Raw genomic sequence first — 18,744 nt, 5'->3', positions numbered from 1 at the left:
GACATTCCACCAAAACTTTTACAGCCTTGCACTCTTATGCTGGTAATATTCAGCATCTTCTTTGCACTATGCTTACACCAAACACTAATAAAGTAATAATATCATATTTACACTGCTGCATATTTTCAAAAGTCCTGAGAATGCAGCACAGATTAAACGTGAAATCAGCTGTGGTGTGTACGACGCACGCATGGGCGGTAATCTGTGTTGGCGGTAGCGCGGTAGTTTTTAGGATTTGCTCAAACTATTAGAATTGAAGTAGCGTACTCTACACCGTCGTAAATTTTGTTTTTATTGAACCTACCTTGGTGTCATGTTTCGCAAATAGCCTGCTGTGAAGACACCATCGATTAATAAGTGAGTCATGTTCATATAAGTTGCAATTTTTTTTCCGATTACGATTTCTGTTTGCTGAGATAAATCGTCGAGTTGGGCACACGGGATTATCAAGAATAATCCAAGGGATTTTGGTCAGTTCATTGTTATTGATGTGTTATTTATAAAATGTTATTTGTTTTGTGAAGGATTATTCATTACTTGTGAAAGAATAGGAAATACGCAAAGCAAACTGAATGTGGTCACATTATGTTTTTGCTATAACGTTATCCTGTCACTATTTTTGACTATACCTCTCAAAAATACTTTGAATTTTTAATTATAGATTTAGATGTTGTGTGTAACGGAAAGGGTAACAGTTTCATACATCTTAGACACATTTCATTAAAATTTCGGTAACCACCAAACGTCTCTAATTCCCTTATTTTCGTATTTTTCACATTGATACTCACATATTCTGCATTCGTAAGGATTCTTCTATTTCGCGTTTCGTTTTTTGCAGGCAAATAGTCTCAATTTTCGAAATATCGAGTATTTTTATTTTGTTCGCTTTGCTTGCGTCACACGCGATATGGCGGAGAAATCTTGATTAGCGTAGTCCATGATCAGTGGTTATGCAGTGTTGCGACCTTCTTCATAGCAAAATATTTAGGTTCTAGTATGCAGAATACTTAAGTATGAATGTGAAAAATACGAAAATAAGGGAATTAGAGACGTTTGGTGGTTACTGAAATTTGAATGATATGGATAACAACATAGACCTTTAGCCTAAAAATAAACTTGAGTCTGCTGACGTCAGAACGGAAGGTAGCAAGAGTGTTGTGCGATAAGTGATTGAAATAAATCAAAGCAACTGATTGTGAAATAGGTAATACACGTCTCGTACTCTCATTTGATGTCAAAGAAAAAGTCTGACGAACTTTGGATTTTTTTCCCACCTACTCGGAGCGAATTGACAATATAGAGAAAGGCTCCAATTTTGTTAATTTTCGGTATACTAACTAATTTTGGAATCTCTTGTTAAAATGCAGGGTATTTATCCGATTTGTTTGAAATTTGGGATAGTTACTAATTTGGGCCTCGTAATCACGAATCTGCACTTAAAATTTGGCGCTCACGTATAAATTTGGCGTTGATTTGGGGGCAGGTGAATCCGGCCAATTTCTAACATGCCCTTAACAGGGAGTCGAACCGGCGGGAAATTCGGAAATCGAGGATGTGGAAATACGAACTTAATTGAGATTATTTTGCTATTTCCACGTGTGAGCGCCAAATTTTAACTGCTGGCGCTTATTTGGGTGCAGGTGAATCCGGCCAATTTCTAACATGCCCTTAACAGGGAGTCTATAGAAACAGGCGGGGCCGCGATAGCGGTTGGGGGCGGTAAGTCGATTACCCCAGGGGCGGAGCCCGGAACCGGCGGGAAATTCGGAAATCGAGGGTGTGGAAATACGAACTTAATTGAGATTATTTTGCTATTTCCACGTGTGAGCGCCAAATTTTAACTGCAGATACGTGATTACGGGGCCAAAATTGGTGAGTATACCGAATTTCAAACAAAATGAAGAAATTCCCTCCTTAAAATTCCATGTTGAGTTACAAATTGTACTGGATTTTGAACCCCATCGAATTTCACCACGCATCCTTTGCACGTCATGGTGTCGCAAGTTCGTTATGACAAATGATGAACAGTAACGCAGGTTTATTTACGTTCTATAACTGTTACACAGTTACAAAACCGCATATTTGGAAACACTGACCGGCTGTTACGTCATGAAACGCATGCAAAAATTTGGTTCACGTAGTAGACGGACAGCAAGGGAACAGCTTTCGTGCATCGGAATGAAATTAATGTCGAAAATTACATGATTTACCGCCAAAAAAAATTCAACGAGGGAAAAACAAAATTCCAAGACTTTCCTAAAGTATAAATAAACACATTTCAGTAAGTAATTTCTCCTATAAAATTGAAAAAAGACATTTTGGGGAAACAAAAATTTTACCATTTTCTTTCATCGTGGAATCTGTTTGACCCGGAAATCATGTATTTTTCAAGAGAAATATCTCACCGACGCACAATTGCCATTGCCTTCCCTACGTGAAGCAGATGTGATGACGTAACCCCCGGTAAGTGTTTCCAACCCCTTTTATTTTAACCCGATCTCAAGTTGGCCACGCTGTCACTATGGATGATGGGAAACTTTGGGAAGGAAATCAGCTGCCTTAGGCGATTGAACTGACGACGCCCATTGGCTGAGATTTCTTTTGGAGCATTCGCTTTACTCGATTTCCTACTCCATTTATTCTTTACATTATCATCTGTAAGGTATATGTTATATATATAGTCGTATTCTCAGAAATCTCATCTTTTCATTGATGTACGATACGCATCATAATTTTGTTTTATAACTGCTGTCACAATAATTAAAGCTACCCCTTCCGAAGGAAAATAGCACTGAGTTGTTGGATACCAAGAAAACAAGTTCTCTCATTGCGAGGACTCAGTCCCAGCTCGTTGTCTGCTGTGACGTCACACTATTGGAATCCATTGCTGTTGCTTTCATTTGCTTGCACTACGTGAACCAAATGTTGCGAACGTTTGATGACTTAACTCTCTGTTGGTGTTTCCAACCATGCCGTTTTTTTTGTAAGAAGATGACAATTTTGTAAACGTTCGGTATATCGGAGACACATTTCTTCAATTTTATAGAACAAACTATGGAAATGAGTTTCTCTAAGGTTTCTAACGTTCGTCGAGGTATTTTCTTTCATCGTAGAATCTATTTGACCGGGAAATCATGTATTTTGCAAGAGAAATATCTCACCGACGCACAATGGCCATTGCTTTCCCGACGTGAAGCGGATGTGATGATGTAACCCCCTGTAAGTGTTTTGAACCCCTTTTATTTTAACTATGCTTGCCTAACCTAACCTGACCTTATCGAAAATGGTTCGTGGGGCTATCCGTGAATGGTTCGTGGGCCTATCCGTCAGCTACCCGTGCATAATGTACAATTTGCACATGACGAACACGATAGTAGGTATTTTTCGGTGAAGTAGGTAGGAAACACTGCATAACTACTATGGTAGTCAACCTCAGCCTGCCATATTGTGTGTTACGAAAGCGAAGAAATGAATGAAAGGAAGTACTCTGTATGTGAAAATTTGTGTTTCTTTTCGTGTAAAAAGCATAATGGCACCTTGAACTATGTTCCGCAATACACAATTGGTAAGTACGAACCATGCAAAACACAAAATATCCAATTTTAATGTGTCTCCGATATACCAAACATTTACCGACAATTTTAACTATATTTGCCTAACCTAACCTTGCCGTGCATTTTTTCTGGGGCTATCCGTGAATGGTTCGTGGGAATTTTTCGGTTTGTGGGGCTATCCATGCATGGTTCGTGGGGATTTTTTGGTTGACAAGGTTGGAAACACTACATACCCACTGATGATCTACCACGCTAGTCAAGCTGTCTCGCCATATTGTGTCTTATGGAAGCGCAAAAGAGGAAGAACAATATTTACTCCTCATGTCACAAATTGAAATTATTTTCGTGAAAAAAGCAAAATATCACCTTGAAGAATCTTTTGCAATGCAGAATAGGTAAGTAAGAATGTTAAGAATGACTAAATAAACGAGTGAGAAGTGTTGGGACCATACCGAAGTTTTACCCGAATATTTCAAATAGCCGAGATATTTGATCTTGAAATGTGACCCATATGAGACAAATCCCTTGTATCCTGTTTCACTGTTATTGACACCTTTTGTGAAATATCATCGTGTGGATACACAAAGAAAAAGTAGGAAAAATGCCTTGCTTAAAAAAAACACTTATAGTACATTTTTCAATGGTATTCAATTAGTCTTTTTGTACATTTTTTTAAAAAAATTAACTTCTACTCAAGTTACCCTTCCATACAGTTGCCATTGCAACAGACTTAGCCCAGACTTAAGTAGTTAAGTTCAAAGTGGGAGAAACCAAAAGTGTGGACATGACAAGGAGTGGCAAGCCATCAACATCGTTAACTGACTACAACCGCTAAAGGGATGATGAGCTCATTCGAGAGGATAGACACATCACCATCCAGGAAATTTCTGATGCAGTGCACATGTCCTATGGGTCAGCATATGCAATGATTGAGAGTTTGAGATACCATAAAGTCTGAGCTAAGTGTGTGCTTTGTGGCATGAGATTCAATGACCTACAGGAGGTTAAAACAACTGTGAACAGTGGGGCAGGGAGTGTTCTGTGGAATTTTTCCAAACTGGTTTTGAGGGCTGGATAATTTGAAAATAAGATCCTTAGGAAAATATTTGGACCTAAAAGGGATGAGGAGAAGGTTACGTAATTTAGAACTACATAATTTGTATTCATGTCCAGATATTATTAGAATAATTAAATCAAGAAGACTTAGGTGGTCAGGCCATGTGGCACGAATGGGAGAAGAAAGAGGAGTTCACAGGATTCTTGTTGGGAAACCTGATGGTAAGAGACCCGTAGGAAGGCCAAGACGAAGATGGAGGGACAACATTGAGATGGACCTAAAGGAAATCGATAGGGATGGAAAAGAGTATATAGATCTTGCTCAAGATAGGGACAGATGGAAGGCCTTTGTTGCTGCAGCCATCAACCTTCGGGTTTAAGAAGGCTAGAGAGAGTTAGTTTGTATAAAATGCCAGTACAAATGCATCGAACTTGATGGCAACTGTGTGGAAGGGTAACTCTGAGCAGAGGACACTACAGGCAAACTATATATATGTTCATTGTTTCAATCTTTCCATTATTAAACAAATTATACCTCAACAGGCAAAACTTTTTGTTAACCCCTCGTATTTTCTGCCACAAACATTGGTCTGATATTTTCCCACACTTAAACCCTGCTCCTTTAGAAACAGCAATGCAATTGCATATGAGATTGCTGTTTTTTCCAACAGGCCATACTAGCTAAAAGTAGTAGGCATAAAATAACCAATAGCCATGGGCGTCCGCAGGATTTTTTCCAGGGAGGGGCAAGGAAGGTATTTTTTTCCAGGGGGGGGCAACATGGCATATTTTCCCCAATAATAGTGTTCATCCTTCAAAAAACATTGCTTAAATTTGAATTTATCATGTTCGTGCAATAAGTAACACACATTATTGTGGCTGAAATTAAATTATATGTGTGAAATATGTAATTTTTGGTTGACTTTCGTTTTCCAGGGGGGGCCACGGCCCCCCTTGCCCCCCCTTCCGGACGCCCATGCCAATAGCCCATCCATGGAGGAGGAACGACCTATCTCTGCCTGTTGTAAGACAGCTGTTTCCTCCTACTTGCTGATGACGTAGTGGTAGCATTGTTGCCTTGTAGTCAAGGGGTCCTTAGTTCGATACCCATTGGAGACCTGTCCCACTATGATGCCATCACTAGCCCCGGCTCACATAGATCAACTTTTCCCATACGTAGAGCCCTATACACTTTGCACGTGACATGATGCTACGTCGCCCCACCCCCTCTTACGTCCCCAGCTACTTTTAATACTTTAATATTCATTTCCTTGGGGCCCGACCCTGTGGCTGAGTGGTTAGCACATCGCGCTGCGATGCCAAGGGTCCCGGGTTCGAATCCCGGTCGGGCTTGGTTGTTTGTGAATGTCCATTCATCAATTTCATCACTCATCCCCATCTTCGCAAATTAGCCAAGAGGCACAAAACGCGAAGTAAAATAAACTAAATCAATCAATCAATCATTTCCTTGGGAATATCAAACTTCCAATATGATCGTGTAGAGGATCCATTGAAGATGAGGTGAAGATGACAATATTGTTACCTTATTTTCGATTTCATATAACCATCGGTGGATTATTGAGATGAGTGATGCCGTCAGATCTAGATGATTGAAACTGAGATTACATTGTTATCACTAGGGTTAGGATTTTGATTCAAATGCATCTCTTTTTGGTAAGGCAGAAATGTTTTACACGTAAGTGAATATATTGTGATGCCTGCATTTTTTTTTTTTTTTTTTTTTTGCATTTTTTGACCCTTTTTGGAGTAAAGGTCATTTTTTCTACATTTTGGTGAAGAAAGAGGATCACAGGATTCTTGTTGGGAAACCTGATGGTAAGAGACCTGTAGGAAGGCCAAGACGAAGATGGAGGGACAACGTTGAGATGGACCTAAAGGAAATCGATAGGGATGGAAAAGAGTATATATATATTGCTCAAGATAGGGACAGATGGAAGGCCTGTGTTTCTGCAGCCATGATAATCAACGTTGTACATGCAAGTGCAACCCTTTGAAGCAGAAAGGTTCCCAACTCTCATCTCATTACCTTAAGCGCAGTTCTGAAGAACTGTGTTTGAAGAAACAAAAAAAACATTTGTGCAGTGTTGATACAAGCTGTTGTGTAACAATTCAGATCAAACAATGTGATTTACCCCTCTATCAGTAAATACATTGTCGCCGAACGGATTATTGTTAAAGAACAAGGGGTACTAAGTTTTGTGCTCTGTATCAGGCATTTTGTCAGGGAAACAATTTGCGCTCCATGGAATTGAAAGTGATTTAACAACAAGTGGTTTATAGGGCATTTTCTTGCATGTATTAGGTCATAAATGCATTTTTTGGCAATTTTAAGGTCATCAGAATCCTAGCCCTAGTCATCACTTTAAAATTATTGTTATTAGCAGCCCCCCCCCCCCCAGCGGCGTATACTCTGGGTCATCTAGGTAATCGCAGATGACCCGGCTGTATTTCTTTCTTTTTTTTAAAAAAAAATATATACATTTCTTCGCAATATTCTTCCAAACCAATTTCGATGCATACATTTCTTTGCTTCCAGCGCGCCGCGAATGCTTCCAACCATTTGCCGCTGAATGTCCGGGAACCTTTCTCCAGCCGGTGGAATGACGTTAGGGAATCTCACCCTGACGTCATTCCACCCGCTTCCTTTACAACCCTTGGCGAGGAGGGAAGAGAAAGAAAAGAGGGGGAGGAAACTCTGCTTCTCAGGCCCGGCGATTCCGTGGCCAGGGTAAGCTCCTTCTGGTGAGAATCCACCGTCTTAACCCCTAGAGTTTGCCTTTCCCTCCGCTGGCGACCATTGACCTCCTACAACCCTCCTCCATAATTCTCTCCCGAAGGCTATGTCGTCGCTAAACATAGAAACTGTGTTTTTTATGGCAGGGACATTTCTCAGGAACGGGAATTTTGGGTTCACAAATTGCCTTCTGTAAGGGAAATAGGAAAAACATACCCGGTAAAGTGCGAAGAACAGGAAAATATGAATAACATAGGCAAACCAATTCTACGCTAATTTTCACTATACATTTACTTCTGTCTTGCTGATGTCTGTTACATAGAAATTTATCAAAAGGAAAAAGCTTAAATATTGAAGATGAAGCAAACTAAATTAAAATTCAAAACTTAAGCAATTAATGCACCTATAAGCTGACTCCCCCCATTCTTGTATTTGCAAAACTAGCGATTGTTTCTTCTCTCTAATCTTCAAAAGCAGCGAGAGTACTTCCTTCACGGAACTGAATATTTTTTAAAGGAAAAGATATAAATAAATTATATATATTTTAGTTAATTTAAGTTACTATTCCACTTTTTTAGATTAATAGTGATGAAGATGAACGACTAAAACATATAAGGAACAAACACATCAGGCAGGTAGCCAGGTGGAGGACTCGGGGAGCTGAAATCCCCTCCCCAAAATCCTACATATATCTAATTTAAAAAGTGTATAGTGGTAATTAATTTTACTTCATTTGCAGGATTAAACACCTTGCATAATACGTTGTAATTATCTGAGATTTATCTTCAGAACTTCTACCCCCACTTTTTCAACTTTATGTGGCGGCTGCTAATAAGGGATGAGTACCCTCCTCTCCACCCCCACCCCGAAATAAATTTCTGGCTCAGGCCTGCACTGATTCGAACTTTTAAAACCTGTCATCGCAGGGAATTTGGAGCTCGGAAAGGGAATTTTTTTATCATTCATAGGGAATTTCATTCTGAGCCAGGAACACAACAGAAGTTTGGCGCGTGAAACTGAATGCGTGTGGTCGTTGGCTTTGTGCTGTGCTTGGTGTTTATTATTTATTTAGGTGTTAGTGTTTGTCGTGATAGTGCTGTGTTAAAGGATAATGGATGTGATAGAATATTTGCTGGTGAAACCTTTTGGAACAAGATCTTTTCAGGAGAAGTTGCAAATTGTTAATACAGGTGCCAGTGCCAGTGCCATCGCTTGAACTTACTTCTATATACAAAGACTAAAATCGGGAATATGTGAGACATTTCTCGCAAGCAAATTATGACAAAACACCATGGTTGACAGGAAGTACAAGTGTTAATAAGCTTTTTTGTTGGCCGTGCTTACTTTTCGGGGCTGAAAAGAATGTTTGGACGCGTGACGGATACTGTAATCTAAACAATCTTTGCAACGCTTGTGCCAAACATGAAAAATCAAAAAGTCATATAACTTCCTTTGTTAAGTTGCAATCTTTCGCACAGACACGTATTGACGTGCAACTGGACAAACAGCGTGCTTTGGATGTGGTACGGCACAATGAAATGATGAAGAGAAATAGAGATATAGTAGTGCGCTTAATAAATGCAGTGTTTTTCCTCGCAAAGCAAGAACTTCCTTTTCGAGGCCATGGTGAAGAAAGTGACTCCTTGAACAAAGGAAACTTTGTAGAATTGTTGCAGTATTCAGCCGAGTATGACTCGCAACTTGCCGATCACTTGCAAACTGCAACGGTCTTTAAAGGCACGTCTCCTCTAATTCAAAATGACCTTATTAAGGCAGTCTGTAGCGTGGTCAGTGAAGCTATAAAAGGCGAAGTAGACAAAGCTAATTTTGTAGCTATAGAGTTTTTTGAGAATATTGCCGAAGGTGCTGGGGAATGGGATTCCGAGACTATGCTACAGGCAAATGGGTGCATTTCTTTCTTAAACAAGTTCCAAACTTGTTTTTTGCTCGAACTATTTTCCAAAATTTTTTCCTACACTGATGTGTTATACAACACATTGCAAACTAAGAGTTTGGACATAGCCTATTGTTCACAAAAAAATCATGACGTGATGCAAATACTTAAAGAAATGAGAGTTGATGGTTTTGCGCAAGTATGGTACTCGACTAAGAGAGAAGTTACAGACCTGGAAAGGAAACGAAAAAATGAAGACCCAGAAACTAGTTACAGAAAATTGTTTAATGAAGTGATCGACACATTACATGGTCAACTTTATGATAGATTTGGCGATTTTCATACATTGCACTTTGTTTCCCTCTTGGATTCATTTCAGTTCCCAGTGTTTAAGAGTAACTTTCCAGAAAGAGATTTCATGTCTCTATTGGAAAAATATGGTGCACACTTTGATTCTGTGAGGCTGAAAAATGAACTCGTCGTTCTCTATGCATCTCAAGATCTCAATGTTACTGGGAAGCCAATTTACGAGATAGTTTCTAATATGGTAAAGAACAAACTAACTGTTGCCTTGCCAGAAGTATATAAGTTGGCAACACTCATTCTCACTATACCATCCACTACAGCTTCTGTTGAACGTTCTTTTTCGGCACTCAAAAGAATAAAATCATTCTGCAGATCAACCCAAGGACAGGACAGGTTAAGTGGACTTGCTCTGCTATCAATTGAAAAGGAGTTGCTACGTAATCTTCGGAACAACCCTACCTTTCCATTTCATGAAATCGTTATTGGGAAGTTCACCTCTCAAATAAGAAGACTGGAGTTCAACTACAAGTAATCGGGTCCTGGGGTAAGTTGAATTTTGCACTTAAATTAATAATGAGGGTTTCTATTTCACTAGTGCATGTCTTTCATTTTATATTTCACAGTTTTTTTTTATTTTGCTTTATAATACTGTCTTGTTTTATTATTTGAAATTCTACAAGTGGATTAAACTGCAATAATGAGAATTAATAGATTGTGGTCGCCACAATAAGACAAATATTCCTATATCCCATACGGATCCTGATATAAAATGCACGGAAACTTTTGGAGTTTGATGATCAAGGGTCGGAGATTACCCACTCGTTAGAACCAGTATACGCCACTGCCCCCCCACCCCCTTTTGCAACATGGGGATGAATTCATACTCTCAAATTTTGCGTGGATTTTCTTTAGTATTAGTACCCATTCTGACAATATTTATGCCTGGTGTGACAAGTCACACCTCACCTTAAACTTCAAATCAAACCGAAACCATAATTGTGGGCCTCGGTAGTCATTATAACAAACATAAGCGAACATAAAAAACTTAACCACACATACAAGACCTTATGACTCAATTATTATGTATTAGGCTATATCGTGCTTCCACTGGACCTACCCACCACCAAGTCCTTATTAACCCTCCTGGCCATTATGATGGAACATAAATTGTTTTTCTGGCTGAAAATTAGAACTTATAAATCTTGTAGTACAATATGAACCAAAAGTACTTTGTGTACAGCAAATTATGGGCACACAATGTAAAAATTATTGGGTACTCTCTTCTGCCCCCACGGCCATAACACCCAGGAGTACAGCAATTTTCATTCATGAAATGTTAAGCATGCAGAATTGAGCTTGCCTTTCTTGATCTTTCACTCATCAGACATTATAAAGTAGAAATTATTGGGGTTAGAGTACAATTCCCTGTAAGAGTAACTACTGTGTTGTCTGTATACACACCCTCTCAAAAAAATAAGTCATCCTGGCGTACAAGATCTCATAGGTACCTTACTCCGACCATATCTTATCATGAGAAACTTGACTTCCCATCCGTGGGCCTTGTAATCAAGGTGTCCCGGGTTCGATACCCGGTGGGGGCACATAGTGGTTTGGATCCCACTTTAAACTGTAGGCCCAGTCCCGATTAGCCTTACTGTGCATAAAGTGGACTAAAAACACCAAATCAATCAATCAATCCTTGACTTCCCATCACAGTTTGTGGGATAATTTGAGTAGAGATAGATTGGGAGAGACATTTGAAGACTGGACCACAGATGATAATTTTATTGTACTGAATGATGGATCACCCACTCACTACCCACATAATGGGCACACACTATTCCATACCAAACTTGGTGTAGTGACATCGATGTAAGATGTAGCAACCACGTCCTTATCATCATCAAGTATCAACCACACACCCCCAACGTGGAATAGACCTCCGGGGAAAGGGGGGGAGTTGGCACAGTGCACTATGATGCCAGATATCCCAGATTCAAATATTTGATTTCACTTATGGAAATTCCCCATTACCTTTTTTTAAGTAACAAGTACAGTATGTATTTTTTAATGTCCTGTGTGTTTTCTGCACAACATCTTAATTTGAATTTTTGTGCCATTGCTAGCCGAATTTCAAAATCTGCAGTGTTATGGTAGAGTCTGCATGTTATTAGAATATATTGCATAGTTATTCATGCTGCTACCTGTTGAGCATTCTTTAGGAAGGACACTCCAGCGCAAGAATTAATTACTTTTAATCCAATCTTATATTTATAAATAAATTAAATGTATTTAAGATCTCATTTCAAAATGTGTAGCTTTATCTTACTTGGATTTACAAAAATAAAACAAAAATGAAAATCTGGATCCTGAGAAAAAGTGGCTGGGGCCTGAATTATTTTTAGTTTTTTTTCTACTCATCTGGTTCCATGGTTCAAAGAGAATGTTACAGGTCCATGAATAATGTGCAACAGTTTTCTGCAAGCCCCCCCCTTTCAGCCTGCCACTATTCAACGCCTATACTAAATACCTTTACAATTTGAAATTAAATGATTTTAAACTTTTACAGTATGCCAATGAGTTACTTTTTCCAGACAACCCCTGATGCCATCAATAGTTACTTTCGAAATCCTCATACTGAACCTACGCACTCTCACTATCTAGCCAATAACACACAGTGCATCCATGATATACTTGTAAACTATGTAAATATTTAGGAGTTTATTTTGACCATAATCTAAGTTGGGTACCTCATATCAAATATTTGTCACAACAAAGCAATTGCTGAATAAACTCGGCCAGTTCTCAACCAGCAAGTGAGGAAGTCAACCCTCCATAAATATTGCTTTCATTTGTTACTTGGCTACTCTACCATTTTGTATGGCTCAGTAAATTTGGCATTCTCGAGAAGTGAGCCCTTCACATCTCCATCCTCCAGCCCCAACATAAGCATGTATGAGGAGAGTCTAGAAGCATTATTGGCTCACAGATTTACGTTAAAACATTACAATTTATATTCAGTTTACCATACAATAACCATGGAACCAAACACACTACATTGACCCCCACCCAACCTGTTATTATTTCCTATATTGCTATAATATAATGTTTAACCACCCCCCATTTAGCGTCTATCTTTCACTAATTAGCTGCCATGTGTCAAAAACAAAACACAGCATTGAGAGGACTGAGCACTCCATCATGTAACCAATACGTCAACATACAAGTGGTACATGGATGCTTCCCTCAGGGTTTTGTTAGGATACACAATCCGCTTCGTTGTCATACCATCTTTGTTATTAATACGTTGCCAAGTAAACTAAGAGTGCTTTTTTTAATACCACTTGTAAGTTTACACCCACCCATTACTTACATGTGATTGTTATTTGGGACAAACTTTTTTTTTTTCAAGGAACCACTTATTTGTTAGCTATCAGAAAACACTGAAATAAGTGCCATACAATGAGCTGTTTTTTTTTCTCAATTCGTATTTTTATGTGGAAAATTGTAATAAAAAAAACAATAAAATTCGATTATCTCAAAAACTACTAATTTTTGGACGGGGTATCATATGGTCATTATTGCAAATTGCCTCTACTTTAACTCCTTTCAGGGAATACATCTAATTACAGGTCACCTTGTATATGTTTGTTTCGGCATAATTCTCTAACACCTTGAGGAATTTCAACCAAACTTGATACACATATCACTTACAATCTGGAATGAAATACTATTGGGGTAAGACACCTTTGGCACCCCTAAGGGTGCAGGTGGAAAGGGGGTATAAAATAGTTTTCTGTTGCGTGGCATTTTCGTGTCATATCCTGCAAGTTATGCTTCCTGCTACACAGCACGGCAATTTGATTGCCTACACAGAAGGTGCAAAATTGCTGTGTAAATCTATATATAAAAAGCAATTTCAACCAAACTTGGTACACAAGTGGCACCCCTAGGGGTAAAATGGGAAGGAGTAAAAATAATCGAAAAAGACAGATATTAGTGTGGAATCTATAGTTTTTGGGGTCGCCAAGATGAATAGTGACACTCCCAATGCCTTTCAACTCCAAGTTCATCACCTGTCGGCATGGTGGTGAAAAATAAAATGTCAAAAATGACCTAGATTAGTGTCGAATTCACAGTTTTCGGAGTCGCTAAGCTAATTGGTGACATTCACGATGACATTTTATCCCAAATAGATTTATTCTTTTACAGATTTTATTGCTGTACCAATGCCTCCAAGGAAACATAAGGCGATTGGCCAAGTGCAATCAAAGGCTAAAGAAATTAAACAACAGTGTAGACAAGAAACTCCAGAGGAGAGGAATAGAAGACTTGTGACGGTGTGCGAGAGAGCTACTACATCTAGAGCTTCAGAGACAGTACAGCTGCGTGAGTCCCGACTACCGGATATGAAAGAGAGACCTGCTACATCTAGAGCTTCAGAGACAGTACAGCTGCGTGAGTCCCGACTACCGGATATGAAAGAGAGACCTGCTACATCTAGAGCTTCAGAGACAGTACGGCAGCGTGAGTCCCGACTACCGGATATGAAAGAGAGAGCTGCTACATCTAGAGCTTCAAAGACAGTATGGCAGCGTGAGTCCCAACTAAGGGATATGAAAGAGAGACCTGCTACATCTAGAGCTTCAGAGACAGTACGGCAGCGTGAGTCCCGACTACAGGATATGAAAGAGAGAGCTACTACATCTAGAGCTTCAGAGACAGTACAGCTGCGTGAGGCCCGACTACAGGATATGAAAGAGAGAGCTGCTACATCTAGAGCTTTAGAGACAGTACAGCTGCATGAGTCCCAAACTACCGGATATGAAAGAGAGACCTGCTACATCTAGAGCTTCAGAGACAGTACAGCTGCGTGAGTCCCGACTACAGGATATGAAAGGGAGACCTGCTACATCTAGAGCTTCAGAGACAGTACAGCTGCGTGAGTCCCGACTACAGGATATGAAAGAGAGAGCTGCTACATCTAGAGCTTTAGAGACAGTACAGCTGTGTGAGTCCCGACTACGAGATATGAAAGAGAGACCTGCTACATCTAGAGCTTCAGAGACAGTATGGCAGCGTGAGTCCCGACTACAGGATATGAAAGAGAGACCTGCTACATCTAGAGCTTTAGAGACAGTACAGCTGCGTGAGTCCCGACTACAGGATATGAAGGAGAGACCTGCTACATCTAGAGCTTTAGAGACAGTACAGCTGTGTGAGTCCCGACTACCGGATATGAAAGAGAGACCTGCTACATCTGGAGCTTCAGAGACAGTACGGCAGCGGGAGTCCCAACTACCGGATATGAAAGAGAGACCTGCTACATCTAGAGCTTCAGAGACAGTACGGCAGCGGGAGTCCCAACTACAGGATATGAAAGAGAGATCTGGTATATTGCTTGCGTGAATTTGTAAAAGATTTTACTTTATAATTTGTATACTGTACTTATACTTTTAAATACCTGTAAATAAAATTAATTACATTTTACACTATAGTTAGAATTCATTATTTTCCTGTGTAATAGAAGATTGGGATATACAAGGGTGGTTCAATAATTATTGTCCCTGACATATAAGCAGTATTATTTTTCCACAAAGTCCCCCTTCACAGTAATGCACTTCTTCCACCTATGCTGTAAAGCCACTATGCCAGCTTCAAAGAATGTCTGTGGCTGAGCCGTGAGCCATTCTTCCGCAGCGTCCATAACAGCAGAATTTGAGGGAAAATGCGTCCCCTTGAGGTGCTCCTTCAACTTCGGGAACAAATTAAAGTCACTAGGGGCGAGGTCGGGTGAGTAGGGAGGGTGTTCCAACACATGGAAACCAGCAGCATGGATTGCGGCACCAGTAACATGGCTTCTGTGTGCTGGAGCATTATCGTGGTGAAACAGCACTTTTCGCCGCAACATCCCACGCCGTTTCTCCTTGATTGCTTCGCGTAACTTAGGGATTAGGGCTGCATAATAGTCCCCAGTAACAGTGTGTCCCACCAGGTAGTCAATAAGGAGCACAGCCTTCGCATCCCAAAAAATTGTGGCCATAACCTTGCGTGCTGATGCTTGCACCCTGAATTTGCGCGGAGGAGGTGAATTGCTGTGCCGCCTCTCCATACTCTGTCGTTGGGACTCGGGATCATAGTGGTGGAGCCATGTCTCATCCACTGTCACAAATCTATCACAGACCTGCTTCAGGTCTACCCCCATCAGCTCCAAACCAGCCCTTGAACATTGAACTCTGTCTTTCTGTTGTTCACGGGATAACATTTTGGGGACCCATCGCGCTGACACCTTTCTGAATCCCAAGTGTTCATGCACAATGGTTTCCACTGAGCCTACAGAGATGTGCATGATGTCTGCTAACTGTTGCACCGTGATTCTTCTGTCAGCCATAATCATGTCATGCACAGCATCAATGTTTTCTGGGGTGGATGCTGTTGTTGGAGGACCAGCACCAGGGGCCTGTTGACAGCTTTCCCTGCCGCAACGGAAATCGCGGCACCAGTTTTTTACCACCTGGTAGGTAGGAGCCCCATCACCCAACACACTGACCATGTCCTCATGAATCTCCTTTGGGCTTAGCCCCTTTTTCTGGAGGTACTTGATGACAGCTCGTTGTTCGGTTTTCTCCATTTTTCAAACTAAGTGCCACCTCTCACACATAAAAAGAGAAAAACAAATTTACTGTAGCACCTACGGTTCTGAAATTTTGCATATAGGCATCTAAGACATTAGGCTACAATATCCCCATCATTCATTGCAATTCATATCCTCTAAGTATGCCGGGGACAATAATTATTGAATCGCCCTCGTATAAATATGCCTGGGTAATCAGCGTCTTTCTTTATATATAAAAATGGATGTGTGTGTGTTTCTGTATATATTTGTTCCAGCATAACTCTCGAACGCCTGGAGCAATTTCAACCGAACATTTGTACACATATTGACCCTGTGGCCGAGTGGTTAGCACATTGCGCTGCGACGCCAAGGGTTCTGGGTTCGAATCTCGCTCGGGTTTGGTTGTTTGTGAATGTCCATTCATCAATTTCATCACTCATCCCCATCTTCGTAAATTAGCCAAAAGGCACAAAAGGTGAAGTAAAATAAACTAAATCAATCAATTGGTACACATATCACTTACAATCTGGAAGGAAATACTGTGGGGGTGGTAAGGGGACATAAAATAGTATTCTGTTGTGTGGCATTTTAGTGCGTCATATCCTGCAAGTTATGAGTCCCTATACACAGCACGGCAAATTTGGTTGCCTACACAGAAGGTGCGAAATTACTATGTAAATCGAAAATGACTTAAACTGCTCGCCATTAAAAATGCAACACCCAGAAGGAGTAATCGGAATCGGACGAAATGTGCACAGTGTGTAGAGGAGAGGTGCAGAAGGAAATGATTAGGTGTTCAAGGCCGTCATGCGTCATGTGCGCCTGCCATGCCATCTGGTAAGTGGTACCTGTAGCAGGTCAGATAGGTGCAGAAGAGCAGTGAAAGTGCATGGTGGTGAGTGTAGTGTGTTAAAATCGGTCAGCAATGCCACGTCGTCGAATACGGCAGCGATTCCAGCAGGTTTCCCAGTTCGATCGCAGCCGAATTGTTGCATACCGTGAATGCGGATTATCTTACCATGAGATCGGTGCCCGTGTAGGACGGAATGCATCCACAGTGATCCGTGTATGGAACCAGTGGGTCCAGGAAGGCACTGTAGAGCAACGTAGAGGTTCACAACGTCCACGTCGGACGACGGAACGAGAGGACAGACGTCTGATACGCATGGCCCTTACAGACAGAACGGCCACGTCAACGATTATTGGTCATGAAGTACGGGATGTTTTACAACGTCCAGTGTCCCCACATACCGTGCTTCGTCGTTTGGCAAACCGAGGAATTTTTTCCCGGTGCTCACTGTTGCGGATTCCTCTGACGCAAGAGCATAGGCGTTTGCATCTGAGATGGTGCCAAGACCGTCGTGCATGGATGACGGAGTGGAATGCTGTAGTGTTCTCTGATAAATCCCGCTTCTGTATACAACATCATGATGGACGTACACGCGTGTGGCGGCACCGTGTCACTAGGCTTCATGACGCCTGCATCATGCATCATCACACAGGGCCTTCATTGAGTATCATGGTATGGTGTGCCATCGCCATAGGTGTTCGTTCGCGTCTCGTACGCATTCAAGGGACATTGAACAGCCAACGGTACATCACACAGGTTCTCACCCCTGTTGCTGTCCCATTAATCCATGCACTGCATAATGCCACTTTTCAACAGGATAACGCGCACCCCCATGTTGTACGGAATGTCCTCGCATTTATGGAAGCTAACCACGTGTCCCTGCTTCCTTGGCCAGCACGTTCGCCGGATATGTCGCCAATTGAACATGTCTGGTCCATGGTGGGTCGCCGGCTGGCCCAACTCAGGTTTCCGGCACGTAATGTTGAAGACCTCTGGCACCGTGTGGAAGCCGCTTGGGACGCCATACCGCAAGCAGACATCGATAGACTCATTCTGTCCATGCCTCGCCGTGTTGCAGCAGTTATTGCCGCTCGTGGAGGCTGTACACGCTACTAGCTCCTTGGGGTTATGCAACCATGTTCTACGTGTCACATGTCACACCACCGAGCTCTAACTGTAATAATTTTCTTATCTTATTATGAACTACATATTTGCCAAGTTTCGTGTTTCTATCTCATTTCCTTCTGGGTGTTGCAATTTTAATGGCGAGCAGTGTATATTAGTGTGGAATCCATAGTTTTCGGGATTGCTAAAATTAATAGTGACACTCGCAATGCCATTCAACTCCAAGTTCATCACCTATCAGCATGAGTTGTGAAAAATGACCTAAATTTCTGTCGAATCCATAGTTTTCAGAGTCGCTAATATAATTGGTGACATTCACGATGAAATAAAATTAGTTACATTTTACACTATAATTAGAATTTGTTATTTTCCTGTCTAATAGAAGATTGTGATAAATAAATACGCGGACAACATCAGGTAATCAGCTAGTTCCATATACAAGAGCCTTCATGGAGCAGCATGTCCGTTTCCAGTATCATTAACAGCCATCTTATGTGGATCCTCTTTAGCTATACCTTTAAAAAATCAACTTATATTCTAAATTCACAAATTTTCTTTGTGAGTGTCCCTTCATTAATTTCGTCATCT

General features: G+C 40.9%; 1 protein-coding gene across 1 annotated transcript in view; it reads left to right on the top strand.

Annotated features, from left to right (window-relative positions):
* The first annotated feature begins 401 nt into the window (after window positions 1-401).
* LOC145990957 (Fanconi anemia group E protein-like) overlaps window positions 402-18,744 on the top strand; it is a 33,094-nt gene continuing 14,751 nt past the window's right edge. Inside the window, exon 1 of the mRNA XM_083126534.1 lies at window positions 402-470. The gene's annotated coding sequence lies outside the window, so the exon portion shown is untranslated. The remainder of the gene's footprint in view (window positions 471-18,744) is intronic.

The sequence above is a fragment of the Lepisma saccharinum genome, chromosome 8, assembly GCF_977018435.1.
Source record: "Lepisma saccharinum chromosome 8, izLepSacc3.1, whole genome shotgun sequence".
NCBI classification, from domain to species: domain Eukaryota; kingdom Metazoa; phylum Arthropoda; class Insecta; order Zygentoma; family Lepismatidae; genus Lepisma; species Lepisma saccharinum.
The sequence above is the reverse complement of the archived record's forward strand: the minus strand, read 5'-3'. Positions and strand labels throughout refer to the sequence as shown.